We start from the raw sequence: 16,058 nt of genomic DNA, 5'->3' as shown, positions 1-16,058 counted from the left end.
TTATTTTTATGCTGTATGTATTTGATTTTATGCCAGTCGTATCATTTTACTCGATCGTATCTACGGACCCCCGGTCCGTGAAAATATTGTCTGACATAAAGCGGTCCGTGGTGCAAAAAAGGTTGGGGACCGCTGCTTTAAGGTACCTTTTTAGATGCTTTAACCTAAACTGTAGTAAGCTCTTAGCAACCTAAGACTCTTGTACCGACATAACACTAACACTTTAATGGAAAGAGTAGATCCAAAGTGTGAAGCTCTCTTCAAACAAAAGCAATAGCTGTGTTTCTGACAGCCCTGCCTAAACCAGCTGCTTTCGAGAGGAAGACTGTGTCAATATGCTCAGTGCGAGAGGGCGTTTGTTTAAGCACATCTTAAGATGATGTCTCCATTTACAGCAGTATCAGTTAAGTTGATGCATCCAAATTTAGACTTTGCAGAATACTGAGATTTTGTTTTTCATTTAAAGAAAATGCAGCAATGATCTTACATACATTTGTGTTTTCCTTAATATTTGTATTATCTGATATTACAAGAAAGCTGGTAAAGCCGGTAAATCTGTCTGGTTTTTATATTCTACTGGGAACTGCAGGTACCACAAAGGTGCTGACAAACAACATGAAAGGTGTTAAAAACAGTTTTATTTTCTCACACACAGTAGTGACAGCTAGACGGAAGAACCTGCTTCAAAGCCTTCCACTTACCCAATTGTTGTAGTTAGGTGTAGCAAATTCAAACAGTTTGGGTTCAAGCTGCTCCTTTGTGTCTACACATTTTTATGAGCAAGAGGAAGATCCCTGGTCATAACAAGCTAAAGTGAGAAGGGCGTTGTGTGCCAAACTTTTTAAACCTATAGCACTTGATGCAAATGTTTAAAAACAGAGCTGCGTGTGTGAAATAGTGTTTTACATTTTGTTCCCTTATATCCACAAACCTCAGTGGGTTTTATTGGGATTTCAATTCAGTTCAGTTTATTTATATGGCGCCAATTCACAACACATAATCTCAAGGCACTTTACAGAGATAATACTGTCAGATTGGTTAGGAAAACCAGTTGATTGCATCCAGTCATTGATTTAAAAGACGTGCTCTTCCTGGATGCTGGGTCTCTGCTACGACTACGACTCTGCTTCCTGGTCTGCACCCTGGGCAGTCAGGGTTTTGTAGAACTAATAAATTCAGCCAGTTTCCTAGAACGAACAGCTGCACCATCCAAAGTGGGATGGATGCCGTCTCTTCGAGTTGGGTTTTCCCCAAAAAGACTGCCGACTATCCATGTAGCCCAGATCTTTTTCAGGACACCACCTAGAAAACCAGTGGTTCAATGACGACATGCGACTAAACATATCATCACTGGTCAGATCAGGGAGGGGACCTGACAAAAGTACGGAGTCCGACATTGTTTTGGAAAAACGTACATACCGAAGTTACTAATTTTAGTGACCTCCAACTGGCGTAACCGAGTGTCATTACCGCCAGAGTGAATACCAAGCTTACTGTATTTAACCTTACCCTTAGCCAGGAGTTTCAGGTAGGATTTGATGTCGCCTGTTCTGACCCCCGGCAAACATTTGACTATGGTCCCTGGTGTCTCTAATGCCACATTTCTGTCTATGGAGCTACCAATTACCACAGTGGGCTTCCCAGTGGGTGCGTCACTGAGTGGGGAAAGTCAGTTAGAAACGTGGATGGGTTAGTGGTGACCAGTGTGCAGAGATCCACAGCTACACTTTCTGCAAACTACTACCCAATTGCCTGGCTGCTCAGACACTGTGGAGGACCACTACATGGACATGTCCCTGATCTCAGTGGCTCCAGGTTGTGGGCTTGGTCTAATTCCTGGATGTTCAAAAGCTTGAAGTTGGGACTAAGTTTTGGTTGCCATGAGGAGTGGGTAAAAATACCTGCTGAGAAGAGCAGATGTCTAATTGACAGTTACAGGAATTGTTTGATTGCAGTGATTGAGTCAAAAGCTTGAGCAGCAAAATATTAAGTTAAGGGACCATCATTTTGTCCATGCCTGTTTCATGAGTTTATTTATTTATTTATTTTTTATCATTCTATTGAAGCATAACTGAATAGCAAAACCTGACTTTCATTTGTTCATTTTCATAGAAATTTTATCTGTTATTACTTTGTCAGATTCAAGCTATTTATGTTGCCACTGTGGATTTTTCTGTCATTAATTGAGGGGTCCAGATATTTTTTTTTTCAATGTGTGTAATTGTGAACAAAAATATAATGTAGTGATTTGTCAAATAAAATTCAGGAAATCACCTTTTACTTGTAGATACAGCTGCAAATATTTTGGGGAAAGCAGATACATATTTGGTCATTCCTATAGCTACTCAAGCAGAGTAGCACAGCTCTCTAATTAGATTTTCGTCTCGACTTTAACTTTACCCTTCTAACCAATAAAGATATTTAGAGCGAAATGATCCATTTTGACTCTTGCTGTATGTTCAAGGGTAATCTCCTTTTGGAAGTAAACTCCTGTCAAGCCTGTAAAGTCAGGGGTATACATTGAAATAAAAAGTTTCTCTGGGGAACTAAGACTTAAATGCAGAAAATCCCTGACTTAAAGTTCACTGCAGTTCATATTTTATTTAACATTGAATTCTACAGATCAAATCTGTTGCTCTTCAATAACTTGTACCATTAAATAGTGTAAGTAAGTAAGTAAGTAATTGCAACTATAATACAATTAGCTTTACAAGGTTTGGGCTCATAATTTATTTTATTGTATTTATTATTTGTTTATTTGGCTGGGGTAGTGCATGTTAATGGACATACATGAAAGAAAAAACATGAACGTAGACAGGCCAGATCATGGCCAAAGGATAATTTCCATCTCTTCTCCCAAAGAAACATTACTTTTCAGCAGTTTTTACAAGTCTTTGCAATGTTTTGCAAATACTTTCTATCTTACATTCAATGGTTCTTCCAATGGAGTGTCTTCTTCTAAAATTATAAGACTATTTACAATTATTTTATAAGACTGTTTATTCTTCAAATGATAATCACTTATAAATTGGCACCAGATAACTGAAAACTCCCCTTTCTGCAAACAGTTTCCTGTGTATATGTAAGGTAGTTTCTCATGAAATCTGAGCGGTCACACACAGGAAACCCAGAAGCTTTTCAGGGTTGAACCAAAACACCACAGAACAAGAAAACAACCTTTTAACAAAAATTGAGTTTCAGTTAAATTTGAACTTTACCTCAAATCTAAAAGTCTTACTGCTGCTCAGCAACATATTTTACTGTTCAGGGGCAATAAGCATCATTCAAAGTCGACCACAATTATCAGACTGTAACAAAACATGAATTCCATTTTACAATAATGTAAAAAAATTCACTTTTTTCAGCCTGTGAAACAAGCTTTTGAAGGTTGCCACAAAGGCAGGGGATTGCAGTATGAGCCTCATATTTTTGCTTATAAATGTGAAGTTGCAAGCAGCCTTAGATGAGCCATAGAAATGTTGTAAAAATACCAAGTTTTTGATGTAACACTTGCACCTCTAGATATGTGGCTCTCTGAGGCCTCTGATCTCTGCCCTGGTTTCACCTCTCCTCATCAACATGTGGTTTTCAGGTTAAAGTGCCTCATCTACATGCCAATTGCTGAAACTTAAATATTGTAAAAGATGTCTGCTCTGATTAGCAATTGCAACAGAAGGATCTAAAAAAAAACTACTATTGCACAAATATTAAACTTTAGACCAAATCAACTAAAGATTGCAATCTCTGCTACTCAGTCCAGGGAGTGTTAAGAGTCATATTCACACTTGGAAAAAGTCCCCCGTGATGTACAGTTTCCACATTAATAAGAGTTTAGCACAGATTAAACACATAGCAGCACAAAAGTGTGTGTGTGTGTGTGTGTGTGTGTGTGTGTGTGTGTGTGTGTGTGTGTGTGTGTGTGTGTGTGTGTGTGGGGGGTGGGGGGTTTCGGGGTATTGGGGGGTAATGTAGGGTTAGTGTAGTTTAATAAAACTGGTCAAAGTTATGGAAAATGGTAAGAAAACATAAGAAAATGCTCAAGGAAATCAGATTAGTGCAACACGTAATTTGCAGCATAACAATTTGTATAGCCTACACCACTAAAAAGTCAATTCACTTTGTGAAACGCCTTTAACTGACATACTTTTAGTCAGGCTTTTGACCCACATGCAGAAACCAAAGTATCTGGAGGACACAGATCAAATGGCAAAATATTTATTATGCCTTGGAAAAGAGAGGAGCAGTTAGTTGAGATTCAAATGAGGTAGAGGTCAAGCTGAATGAGTTAGAGAAGTTTTTAAGTCTCACCTTTACTCTACAGGGCAGACGGGATTGGTTGGATCTCCTAGTGTGGACTCCTGCATCTATTCAAAGGATGGGTGTCCAGCGGGCAAAAGCTGAAGCTAAATTAAGGAGCTACTGAGGACGATCGAGGGTGAAGGAACCTCTAGTACCAAACTGTCCCAGATGGACATGCGGAAGATATCCAGGAGCAAGGAAATTGTTTAAGTCTGGAGGTTTAAACAACAGGCAAGGTCAGCTAAAGTTGTAACATTTTTAACAAACACTAGATTTTAATTAGAAAGGTTCTAAGGCACTGGAAACTTCAGAAGACTTACTAGCAACCAGACAAAGAGTGACCATCCAGCACCTCCTTATAAACACTGCTGCAGATTAGTAATGATTCCCAGCTGTGCAACCTGTATTAGATTCACCGCTCTATAGCAGAGATCCTTAAAAGGAAGTAGAGCTCTCACATCTGCACAGGTCTATGCTGAAAATGAGAACCCAATTAGACTACTAATATAAATAAAGATTAAATATTTAAAAAAAAAAACAGACTGACACACATCAAGATCATGCCATACTGGATACATTACATTTAGGCTAGACTGATTTTAGTAACTCTTCAGTTCTGTTAATTATGATGGTTTTCTTCTTATACTGTAGATAATAAAAAGACACTGATTCATGTTAGGATATTGCAAATGTTTGCAAGCCAACTTAATGTTATTTTTACAAGATATCTGTCAAAGTAGCCTCATCAGAACACATTCTGTTGTTTTTGTGGCTGCATTCATTAAGTTTTGTTCAAGCTTATTCAGACAGAGTCTGTTAAAAATAAAGAGTGAAATAAATTTTCAGTTTGGTTTGGACATTCATTCTTCATAACAGTGATAGAGTTGATACCTCTTTCGGTGGTTACTGAGTGAGAGGTTGGGTATTGTTCAAACCGGTCCCAAGTCTACTGGGTTAGATCAAGGCTACTAAGGACCTCCTTGATTTAGGACAACGGAGTAAACAACAGCATCACCATTTATCATCCGATATGAGCAATTGCACCCACAAACTCAGTTTCTCTACTATATTGCTTTAAAAAAAAAAAAGAAAAAACAAGAGGTCCAATAACTTTTTGAACAATTTTTTCTACTTTTCTTCTTTAATGATGGCCAATTTTGTGATGTGCATTTGTCCTAATGATGTCTAAGTGAGCAGATTTTTTTCCAACCTCTCCATAGTTGAAATGGACCTCTTGGCTGGTTCTCTGATTAATGTTCTCCCTGCCTAACCTGTCACTTAAGATGGACAGCCATGTCTTCGTAGGCTTGGATTTGCATCATTCGCTTTGAGATTCTATGAACCTGAGATATCTTGAACAATTTAACTCCACTTTTAACTTGTCTGATATATGGAATGACAAACTGCAGTTTGTAGTCGTTTGTTGGAAAATAAAACCTTAATAAAGAGGTATGAGTAGTTAACAAGATGATGTTCTCCGTAAAGTTTTCATTTCCCCTCTGATCCCAGTTGATCCCTCTTGTCTTTTTTTTGGCTCACCCTGCTGTGTTCCTTCCCTGCCATCCTCATATGGTCCCCGCCGATCTCATCCTCCACCTCTGTGTCCTCTAACCACTTGACACCTTTTCAGATTCATCCCCATCAGTTGGCAGACAGCGTGCGTTTCACCCACAGGGCACAAAGCAGCGATCCTCATGAATCAATGGCAAATAAATCAATGCTATCTCTTTTTTCCATGCCTCTGTTGCCATCGATTTCCCCACCCTCTCTCTCTGTTGCTTTGCTGCTTGTGGAGTCCTGAACTTTGCTCAATTAAACTGAGTTCACTTTCAGGAATAAACTGTAACAGCATAAGGCTTTCAGCTCCTATACAGACACTAATGTTCATGGCTGGAGCTTTTATTTATGAGATACTCTGTTCAAAGAGATGCAGTGATTTTCTTTTTTTTTTGCTGAGGCTGAACCTAAATTTCCTGATACCTTGAACTCTCTTTTTTTAATGAGGCTGCAATGTTTTCGTTAATTGAGACTTTTCATTTTCAGCCAGAGCTAATGTCTAAAGCTGAGACAAAGTGAAGATCCTTTGATCATATTTACAGAGATAGAAGTAGTTTCAATTAGTATGTAAATGAGACTTTTTGTTTTAGTAAAACAGTCATGGGTCTCCTGGCAAGACAAAAAATATCTAAATAAGATTTTTATTTCCAATTTTCAGGCTCTACCGTCTGTCTGGGGGAAGGATTTCTGGGAAATGCAGAAACCCACACATATTATTCTAAGGACTACATTTAATATAGCCCACAGAAAATTATCCACTGTGATATTTCACTAGTCTCCCCCATAAATAATTCATTGTTTTTATGTGCCCTCATGCTGCCTTGGGGATTGGAACAGCTGAGTGTTTTCACAGCTTATTTGAGTCCAATCTTCTGCGTATTGGGCGTGCTCTAATCAAACCACAGTAAACATGCTTTGAATGTTTGTTGAGTCATCTGCTTATCAGCTAATCAAACGGCCTATTTAACGTGCGTCGCTGCCTCGGCGGCGCATGGCACAGCTATGCTTTAGAATTTTTCAATTACTTGTTCATCTGTTTGATCGACTCTGCAGCCATGCAGTGCAGGTGATGTAGTTGAACTCCATAGTCTTTAAAGCATGATGTGCAGGAAGAGTAATTTCAGAAAATACATTTAGGGATCGACTGAGCCAGGTGATCGATGGTTTGGGAAATTTTCCCTCTCTTAAAAGCACATTTGTACAATTTCTCTTCTGGGTCCAAGACCTCATAAAAGACTCATGTGTGCACAGAGCATGTGGGTGTTTCTTTTTGTGAAAGAACCAGGAGGAAAGTGCAAGTCATAGAGAAAACTCAAAGGCAGGAGCCAGGACGCCAACATGAAGCTGCCAGGGATTGGTGAGCAATCAGATAGGGCAGAATTGATGACCTGGCTCAGGATGGATTTCTTGGAGCGCACTGCCAGACCGAGGTAATACTTTCAGGCTCTTATCAGCACTGGCATAAGCTGAGTGCTGCATCACCCACTTCCCAGCGTCAGCTTATTATGAGAGTCCATGATGTGTGATTGCTTGTACTGGCTTTGTGAGTCCCAGGGTCTGTGCAAAGGCCACAGTCAACAGGAGGAAGAACAACGCGGAGTCACGGTCAAGGTGCACTGCTCACTTTGCAGGCTTTTTGGTCCCTTATATAGTAGTATACAGAAACATTCATTCCTGCAGAATGTTATCACATTTTGCCACATTAAAATTAAAAATTTCAACTATTTCGTTTAGATAATATGTAAGAGACTACAACACAGCTTTACATAATTGTGAAGAGAAAGGTTGATACATTTTTAATATATAATATCTAAAAAGTTGGCACAAATACACTTTCAGGCTGCTTTACTCTCAATTGCTGTCAAGGTAAAATGTATGTTATATAATATATATCTTAATAACAGTCCACACGTGTGAAATTCAATCTTAGTATGGATATAACTGTTCCATGATGAACTGGTTTGTTGGAGAAGGTATGTGGATAACGATCAGCACTGTATGAGGTACCACAGGTTATGGCACAATTGCAAACCTACAAAATAAATGTGAAACATCCTAAACTGGCAGCAGGACAATGAGCAATAACAGGGAAAATGTAGCTAACAAGCTCATGATAAGGAACCACAGAGGTTTTGCAGCTTGGAGACTGAGGGAGGACACACAGAACCACTTAGAAGAAAGTTTCTGTTCAAATGGCACAAAAATGCAACATTTTGTCTGACATGCGTGCTCAAAAATGAAAAAAAAAAAAAATCAATAAATAATAAACACGCTGCACCTTGTTGTTCAATGTTGAATGGATTTCAGATGGAGCCAGGAAATCCTGATGAAAAAAACTGAAAAAGATTTTAGGCTGGGATGGAGGTTTGCCTTCCGACATGACAGCAAGCCTAAACATGCAGCCAGATGATGTGGATTTGGTTAAAGCATATTAATACATTAGACTGATCTAGCCAAATTCAAATCTAACTTGCAACAAAAGTAGAATATTTATTAATATTAAAATAAATTCTGCATTAAAATTAATGGTTTCAAGATCAATTTTTGAATCTGGTAAAGATGTACCCCAAAAGGAAGCAAAACTATTGAAAAGCATATTATATTTATCTTTATCCATTATGGTTTGCAGGAAATTGGTCTTGAGTTATAAAAAGAAAAGACAATAGTCATAAAACAGAAACAGTGAATCTAAAATGACTTACATTAGAGATCATAGATGTAGTAGTTTAGATGTATCCTTGGACGCACACTGACTCAAAAAAAAAAATCTGTTTTGATACTTGGGTGATTGTATTTTCTGGTTTCTTTTATGTCCATTTTCTTAATTTGCCTGTTGCTTATGCTGTGGGTGTTTCCATTTTAGCTCATTCTTTTGTCAATACATTGGATTTCTCTGTTTAGCGTTTGTGTGCTTAGTTTTCTCCTTCCCTCAGCTCCCTCTGCCTTCATCAGTCTCAGCTGTTCTAAATCTTCACCTGATTGCTCGCATTTGTCCTCCCATACCTTCTCTATCTTTCTCTCTGTGTATAAGCTCTCCGGTGGCCAGTCCTTAGTCCATTAATCCATTCTTCCATCAATCTTGCTTTTGCTAGTGCTGCATTTCCTGTTCTCCGTGTACCATACCACCTGTAGCTTATTTTCCTGTTTTGTTTTCAATTAACTCTGTTGACTGTAATCTCCACTTACCGTAGGTAATTTTGCATCACTGTCAAGCATATCTTCACCTTTAAAAGCACACACAAAAACTGCAGGCATAGCTGTTGGGTGATTAGGTTACTTTAATACAAAAAGGAAATAAGTTTCATGTGAAGAAATGTGACCATAATTCGGCCACCATCATGTTTTAATATCAGCAAGATGTTTTTTAAGTTCATATCTCAAACTTATCCTTTGCAAATGTCTTAACATAAATGTGAATGTTTTATCATAGTATATTCTTTAGCAGCATTTTAATGGGAGATTCTGGAAAAGCAAACACAACTTAAAAAAAAATGTGACACCTGGCCTTTATTTAAAAGTGAGCTAAAAGGAAGGTTGGGACATGTAGCAAAGGTCAACAGTTCGGGACTCAAACCAGGAACGGCTGCATCCAGGCCAAAGATCTCTGTAAATTGGTCATGTGAGATACCAGCTTCTTTGAAAAAGATTGAACAACACAGCTTGATCTAGAAATATGGAAATACAACTGATTGTTTTTATACATAGAAATGAACCAGAACTTGTTGAAAAGTCCTGCAAATTCTTCTGTGTTGCTGTGAGCAGTTTTTCTGACCGGTTTCTGTTTTGCCTTTTCATCAGTTCTTTAGAGCCATCTGGATGATGCCATGTCACTTTTAGCTAATATTTTCTTAAATGACTGATAACCATTTTCAGTGTGCAATTATGTATATATAATTCTGTGGATTTTATGTAAATGTTATATTTCTTACAAATGTGATAATTCAACCTCATGTACCCTCTTTGCGAATTGTGGCTTTCAGGTGTCAAGTAATGAAGTATTCCTTACTGTCATATTTTGAATGTGTGACTCTGAATAGGCGCAAAAACTGAGACAGTTGGTATGAGAAAAACTTTATTGAAAAAATGAAAATGAACAAGATTGGATTTCAGCTGATTGGGGGTCTGGTGAGCTCTGCTGGGAAAGATAGGGAGGATGTTGAAAAAACTGAGCTTTGGGATTTGTGAGAATATGGTTTGGATGGTGAACTCACTGAGGTGGCAGCTTGGGCTTGGTCTTGGGGAAGAAGTGTTGTTCACTGGTACGGGTTGTTGGTGCAGATCCATATTCTCTCTCTGTGTTGGTTTGTTGGAGGGTGGACAGGCAGGCGAGCGCAGACAGGAGGGCTGACAGATGGATCCGGGGTTCTTCTCCGCTATGAGAACTTTCCAGGCGTCTCTCAGATTCTGATCCCAGGCGTGGGTTTCCAGGTCTTTAACTAGATGGCTTTCTGGAAGGAAATCACCAGGACGAGGTTAGGATAAGGTCTCACAGAAAATAGGGTTTTCAAGGAATAGGTCTGTACCATGCTGAAGCATAAACAAACTGACACCCTCCTCCTGGTTTCAGCTCCTTATGAAAGCTGGTAATTAGTTCTGATGGAACGCACCTGCCCATCCAGCCTTGCAGAGGAGAGAGAGAAAGAAAACACAGACCTGCACCTAGACCACAGAGTATGACACATTTTTAAAACAAACGTCACTCGTTACTCTTGGCTTCGGTTTAATGTTTATAAATATTTATTTCACATCATGTGCGCCATCCAATGCAGATTATTGGTGCCATCCACATCTAGTGAAAACTAGTTTAATTGATGAGTCATATAATGCAAACACTCATTGGTTAGCTAAAGGAAATCATCAGAAGCAAGCAGGTGTTCTTCAAACTGCAAACATGAATTGTCTATGCCATGCTACAATGTTGGATTCAGAAAAAGATGCTGAAATGTCTGAAAGGTCGGACACAGGAGAGAGCGTATCATGAGATGGAGACGGAGACCAATAAGACCTCCCTCATCCTTGGCCCTATCTCAAAGAATTTTTGAAATAGTCGTAAAATTGAGCTTCCAACTCATATAGTGGCATCTGGCTGTTTTTTTAAAGGTTACTTTATACTTTTATACTTTAAGTAGTTTTTGGAGCACATGCTTTTTCACTTTTACATGAGTAAAGAGGACAAGTTGATATTTCAACTTTTACCAGAGTGTTTTTAAACTGCAGTATCTATACTTCAACTTAAGTAACAAATGTGTGTTCTTTTGACACCACTGGTGGCTTTAGATAAAGAATCGAAATTCTTATGGGGAATAGTCTACATGGAAAACTGAACTTTGAATATAAATATTGTACGTATGAATTTAACCAGAACAAAAGCTTAAAGTGCACCAACAAAGCCTTAGACACACAGATTCATGCAACTTCTTTTATTTTCAACATTGTCTTTATTAAGATACGAGGTCATAATAATGCTGAAAACATGTTCAAAGGATTAATCCCAGATAAAACTCTTAGAAACTCATCTAAAGTTAGACTTAAGATTAAAAATATCCTCTTATCTCAGTCCCCTTTCATCATGGTCTTATTTATTTTTGTGTATATTGTATTTTTTATTAGACCAGCGGCACAGCGGGCCAGTCTTGCCATCCAAGATCTCAATCTCAAACCTGCCACTGCAATTTATATCAAATCATTCTCTTTTTTGTTATCTTCCGCGTATATAAACAACGTGGTTTCAGACGCTAAGACGCCGGATCATCTCTATGGTAACAGTCCTCAATTAGCGGTGATTGGCCAACCCGTGGGAATGTGTCTATTCCCTGAGCTCTGTGATTGGTCGGTGGGCGGTCTGAGCAGCCTGACAGTCTGCAGCGTTCCGGGTTATTGTCAGTCTCGGCGGCTCGGCAGAAGGGCAGGACCGCGTCCCCGGAGCTGCCTCCAGCAGCTAGCTCTTTATTCAGTCGGAGCACTTTCTGCATTTGGTTAAAACACCAAAGAAAGGCTGAATATATATATATTTTTCTCACTGAGGTTTTCTCCAGGATCGCATTTGGAAACCTGCGTCTGAATCCGGAGGAAAAGCATCTGAGAGAGAAGGCAGCCGACCCCCTCGGAGAAAGTGACGGACGGAGCAGAGCCTGGTCGCAGGGATTTTCTCATCAGTTAGGATATTTCAGGCTGCTGATTTGGCCCTGCCTGGATTGCTTTCAGGGTATATCGACACAAAAAAGCCCAAATAATATCCCTAAACATTTACGTTTGTACTTTACATAAAATTGCTCTTACGAAGGAGACGGACCCATGCGTAAAAGCGTTGGATTTCTAGGATTCTGCACGAAAGAGTCCAGTTTTTTTTATTTTTTATTTCATCCTCTGGAAGTATACCTATAATCAAAGCCCAGAAAAGATCTAACGGTTCCCCTCACCTTTCTTTCAAAGGCTAATAGCTGAAAACGAGAAGCGCTTCTTGGTGCGCAATCCTCCCGTTGAGACTCCACCGACCTGCGCTCTGAGCGTCCACTGAGCAGATAAATAGAGGCGAATCTTATTAACTTTGCGTGCTCAAGGAGAAAGAGTGGAATCTGTCATTACTGCATACCACCGGAAGTCTGGGATAAACTTGATCAGCATTGAATATTTGCAGCAGCTTGGATATCTGGAGGAAGCGGAATGGCCCAAAGAAGAATGAGGCAGATTGCTTAGAAATTGCATGGAGCTCTAGTCTGCAATCAGGAACACTTTATGGTAGGTATATAATTTTTTGCAGTTTCTTTCTTTTTAAATGTGTTTTTATTTCCCCTTGCTCCGGGATTATCCTTAAAGCAACGCATCGGATTTAAAGCCTTTGTTTTCTTGCGTAGATAATAAACGCCAGGTTGTTAGAGAGCGACGAATAGCTTTAGGAACTGCTTTGATGTTGTAATAGCGGGCCTTTTTTTTAAGTATGGGTAGCAATTAAGCGCGGTGTGGAGGGGCAGTGCGCCGCAGGCACCGGTGGCGCACAGAGACAGATTGCGGCTCGGAGCAAAAGGTGCGAATTTTTCATCTGTCTGGACGCCTCCGTGCGTCACTGCTGTAGAGCTGGGTGAAATCAGACATCTTTCATTTCTATTATATCTCATGTGACTGGGTTTGATCGTGAAACGGACCCAGATCTGTGTGTAAAACTTTTCCCCCAATGCTCCGAGGTCTTGCAAAGAGAGAAAGTGTCCATTTCCACAGCTGCCTCCTCTGCACAGACTGGTTATTAAAGGTGCATCAAAAATTCACACCTTCCCTGGAATATAAATACAAGTTAATAAAAGTCAGACTTTGAACTTTGAGCCTTGCCGGGATGCTGAGGTTGCTTTGCAATATTTAGCCTCATTGCTCACGCTGCAAAGAGACGAGCTTCCCATTATGCTGACTGTGCAGTTGAAGAAGAAGAGGGAGAGAAAAAAGCTGCAGCAAGTGTGTTTTATCATTAGACTGTACAAGCATCCTTCCAAATTGATCTTCCTCTCGCTGGCTCCTGTCATGCTCCCCCCCCCCCTCCCAGCAGCAGGGCCGGCCGGCGCCCCCACAGTCAGGGCACCTGCCATCCAGTCCTTCCTGCCTGTATTGAATAAAACATCCAGTGATGTATGAGACAGGAGCTGCACCCGGGGGGACAGAGCTGCCTCATTTACTTCCTCCACTCCGCGCCTATGACCTGCTGAGCAAATTGTACTCATATTAGCTCTGTGGCTGCTCCTCACCTAAACAAATAGTCTCCCAGCATAATGCTTGCCTTAACTCAACATGATGGTTGGACAAAAGCATGGGAGAAATGGAATGGGGAGCCTGGGTTCAATATGTGAGTCACTGAGTTACCTCTCTTCTCTAGAGTTTGGAGTTGGTTTTCTTTCTTTTGACTTCACTGCAAAAAATGGAAATCTAAAAGAGTCATTTTCTTAAAATAACTGCATTTTGTCTTGAATTGAGGAGGTAAGTGAGACACTTTGTCAATTGAACAAGACCATTTACATTTAAAATAAGAAGAAACAACTGCATTGTCTTATTACAAGTGCATATTATCTAATTATCTTATTTATGAGTAAAAATACTCATTCCATTGGCAAATCATCCCACTAACCTACTAAAATTAAGGTTAAATACTTTTTTACTTATTGTTAGATTATTTTTGCATTGTTATACTATTAGATCTTTTTTTGGACCTTCATCTTCCCAAGGCTTCCCTCCCTTTATAGCTGACTGTATTCATCTGATGAAAAGGTTCATATTTCTGGTAGTAGAAACTAAGGGCACAGTCAGTGTGTTGTTGTGGGGTGGGAGGGGACACTCTCCACCCTTACTTACATCATTTATTCCCCCAGTAAATGTTATACATACATTCTTCTTTTCGTTTCTTTACTTTTTTTTTTTTTTTTCAAGTTGTTGTCATTTATACTGTAGGGGTTCTGATTCGTACCAGATATGGTTAATCTGTTACAGTAGGTTTGGTTCTCGGACCAGACATAGGTTTGCACCTATTAGGGGGTTGTTTTGTACTACTTTGACAACCAGTCATTTTACTTTATTGACCATACTCTACATACAATCCATATCAAATAATCTGGTTTTATGATTTCCAATAAATGTTGCTTTGAGTTAGCATATGTCCTAAGCAGGTAGGTCAGACAGCAAACATCCAGATAATAATGGAAATGGTAACTAATATTTAATTTTCACAAATAGATCTGATCAGTTTTAATTACAGTGATAAGTTTTTGAAATATTTAACTAAAGTAAAAACGAGACATTGCTTAAGTAAATGGTGGGTTTACAGGTCAAACAGGGGGTCATACTCAAAATTTGCTCAAAATCATGATAATAATCAAACATAGAGACAAATTACATCTAACACAATTCCTTGCACAGTGATATCTAATTGAATTAATTATAGATGGACCACTTATATGACAGAGAGTTGTTCAAAGGTAAAGTGGAGGATTTTCTTTTTCTGGGTAGATCATCAATATAAATGGTGCTCCTAAATGTCAAACATTCTGGTGATATGTGTACGTAAAGCCGTCCTATGTTCTCGTTCCCATTTTCACTTACCTGTGGTGTTTCAGTTAAACAGAGCCTGCACACGGAGAAATGGGCTTGTGCATGTTCTTGCACGCTTTTAATAGGCATTGCCGGATACAGGGTTGTGCATGTGCATTTTTTTTTTTTAAGTGGAGAGGGTGAGTCTGTTCAGAAATTCACAAAAATCCTCTACTATATCTTTAAGTATATAAATAATGCAAGAAATTGAACCAGGAATGGAATAAATACTACCATTTTACATAAAACAGGGTAGAAAGTTGAAAATTGTTAACTTGACCTAAAGCAAAATTTAGTTTATGCCTTGTGATGCTTTGATGTTATTGCCCAACCCCTTAAAACTTTCCGGTGACACCTCTGGTTAAAACAAAAGCAATTTTTAGCGTACTTGTCTAAATTAATATGAGAACTGTAACATTCCCCTTCTGAATTGTGAACACCTAAATTACTTCAATTAAGTCTAATCTGTTGTTCTCATGGAACTTACTAACAGCTGGAAGGTTGAGACGTATTTATTTTATGCAATGCATTAACAAAAAGCAATAAGCTAAGAGAACCCTGGCATTTTATCAATTCTCTCAACTCAAATTGCATATCGCCTTGATTGATTGATAGCTTTTGGGCTCCTTACCGTATTCTTTGCTTATTAAAAGTGCCTGCCTGATGGGAATAAGTGAGCTGCTCTCATGAATATCGTTAAAGTTGCTGAAGTTTAATTTCCTGTGCTGTGTATTAATCTTTTTTAATCCCTGCATGGTTTGATTGTCTCAACACCTTCCCAGAGGCAGTAAAACTCATTTTGGCACTTAAGATGTTTGAAATAGTTGATGCAGATGTAAGAGAGAGAGAGAGAGAGAGAGAGAGAGAGAGAGAGAGGGAGAAAATCTGTGTTTTTTAAGGCCTATCTATTTTCTGGCCCAACATGTCAATTTTTGTGTAAACTGTTTCATTTGTGCACTTAAGGTATACTTTACATTTGAGCAGTTGTTTGCAGTGTTACCTCACAGCAAGTAGGTCCTGGGTTTGAATCCAGATGGGTGCGTTCTCTTTTTTGGTTGCATGCAAGAAAGAAAACAAGCAGAGAAAACAAATGTATTTTATTTTACTTGTCAGATGTACTGGTAGAAATGTGTATTTTA

General features: G+C 39.0%; 1 protein-coding gene across 2 annotated transcripts in view; it reads left to right on the top strand.

Moving 5' to 3' along the window:
• The window catches only part of fam222a (family with sequence similarity 222 member A), an 84,412-nt gene that overhangs the window by 3,306 nt on the left and 65,048 nt on the right, over positions 1-16,058 (top strand). The window contains exons 2-3 of one of the 2 annotated variants that reach the window (XM_015394345.1): positions 2,682-2,686; positions 12,521-12,594. The gene's annotated coding sequence lies outside the window, so the exon portion shown is untranslated. Of the gene's footprint in view, positions 1-2,681; positions 2,687-12,520; positions 12,595-16,058 lie in introns of those variants that run through there. The other variant, XM_015394346.1, reaches the window with a different exon arrangement.

This window comes from Cyprinodon variegatus, unplaced genomic scaffold, assembly GCF_000732505.1.
Source record: "Cyprinodon variegatus isolate N-32 unplaced genomic scaffold, C_variegatus-1.0 Scaffold681, whole genome shotgun sequence".
NCBI lineage: Eukaryota > Metazoa > Chordata > Actinopteri > Cyprinodontiformes > Cyprinodontidae > Cyprinodon > Cyprinodon variegatus.
The sequence above is the reverse complement of the archived record's forward strand: the minus strand, read 5'-3'. Positions and strand labels throughout refer to the sequence as shown.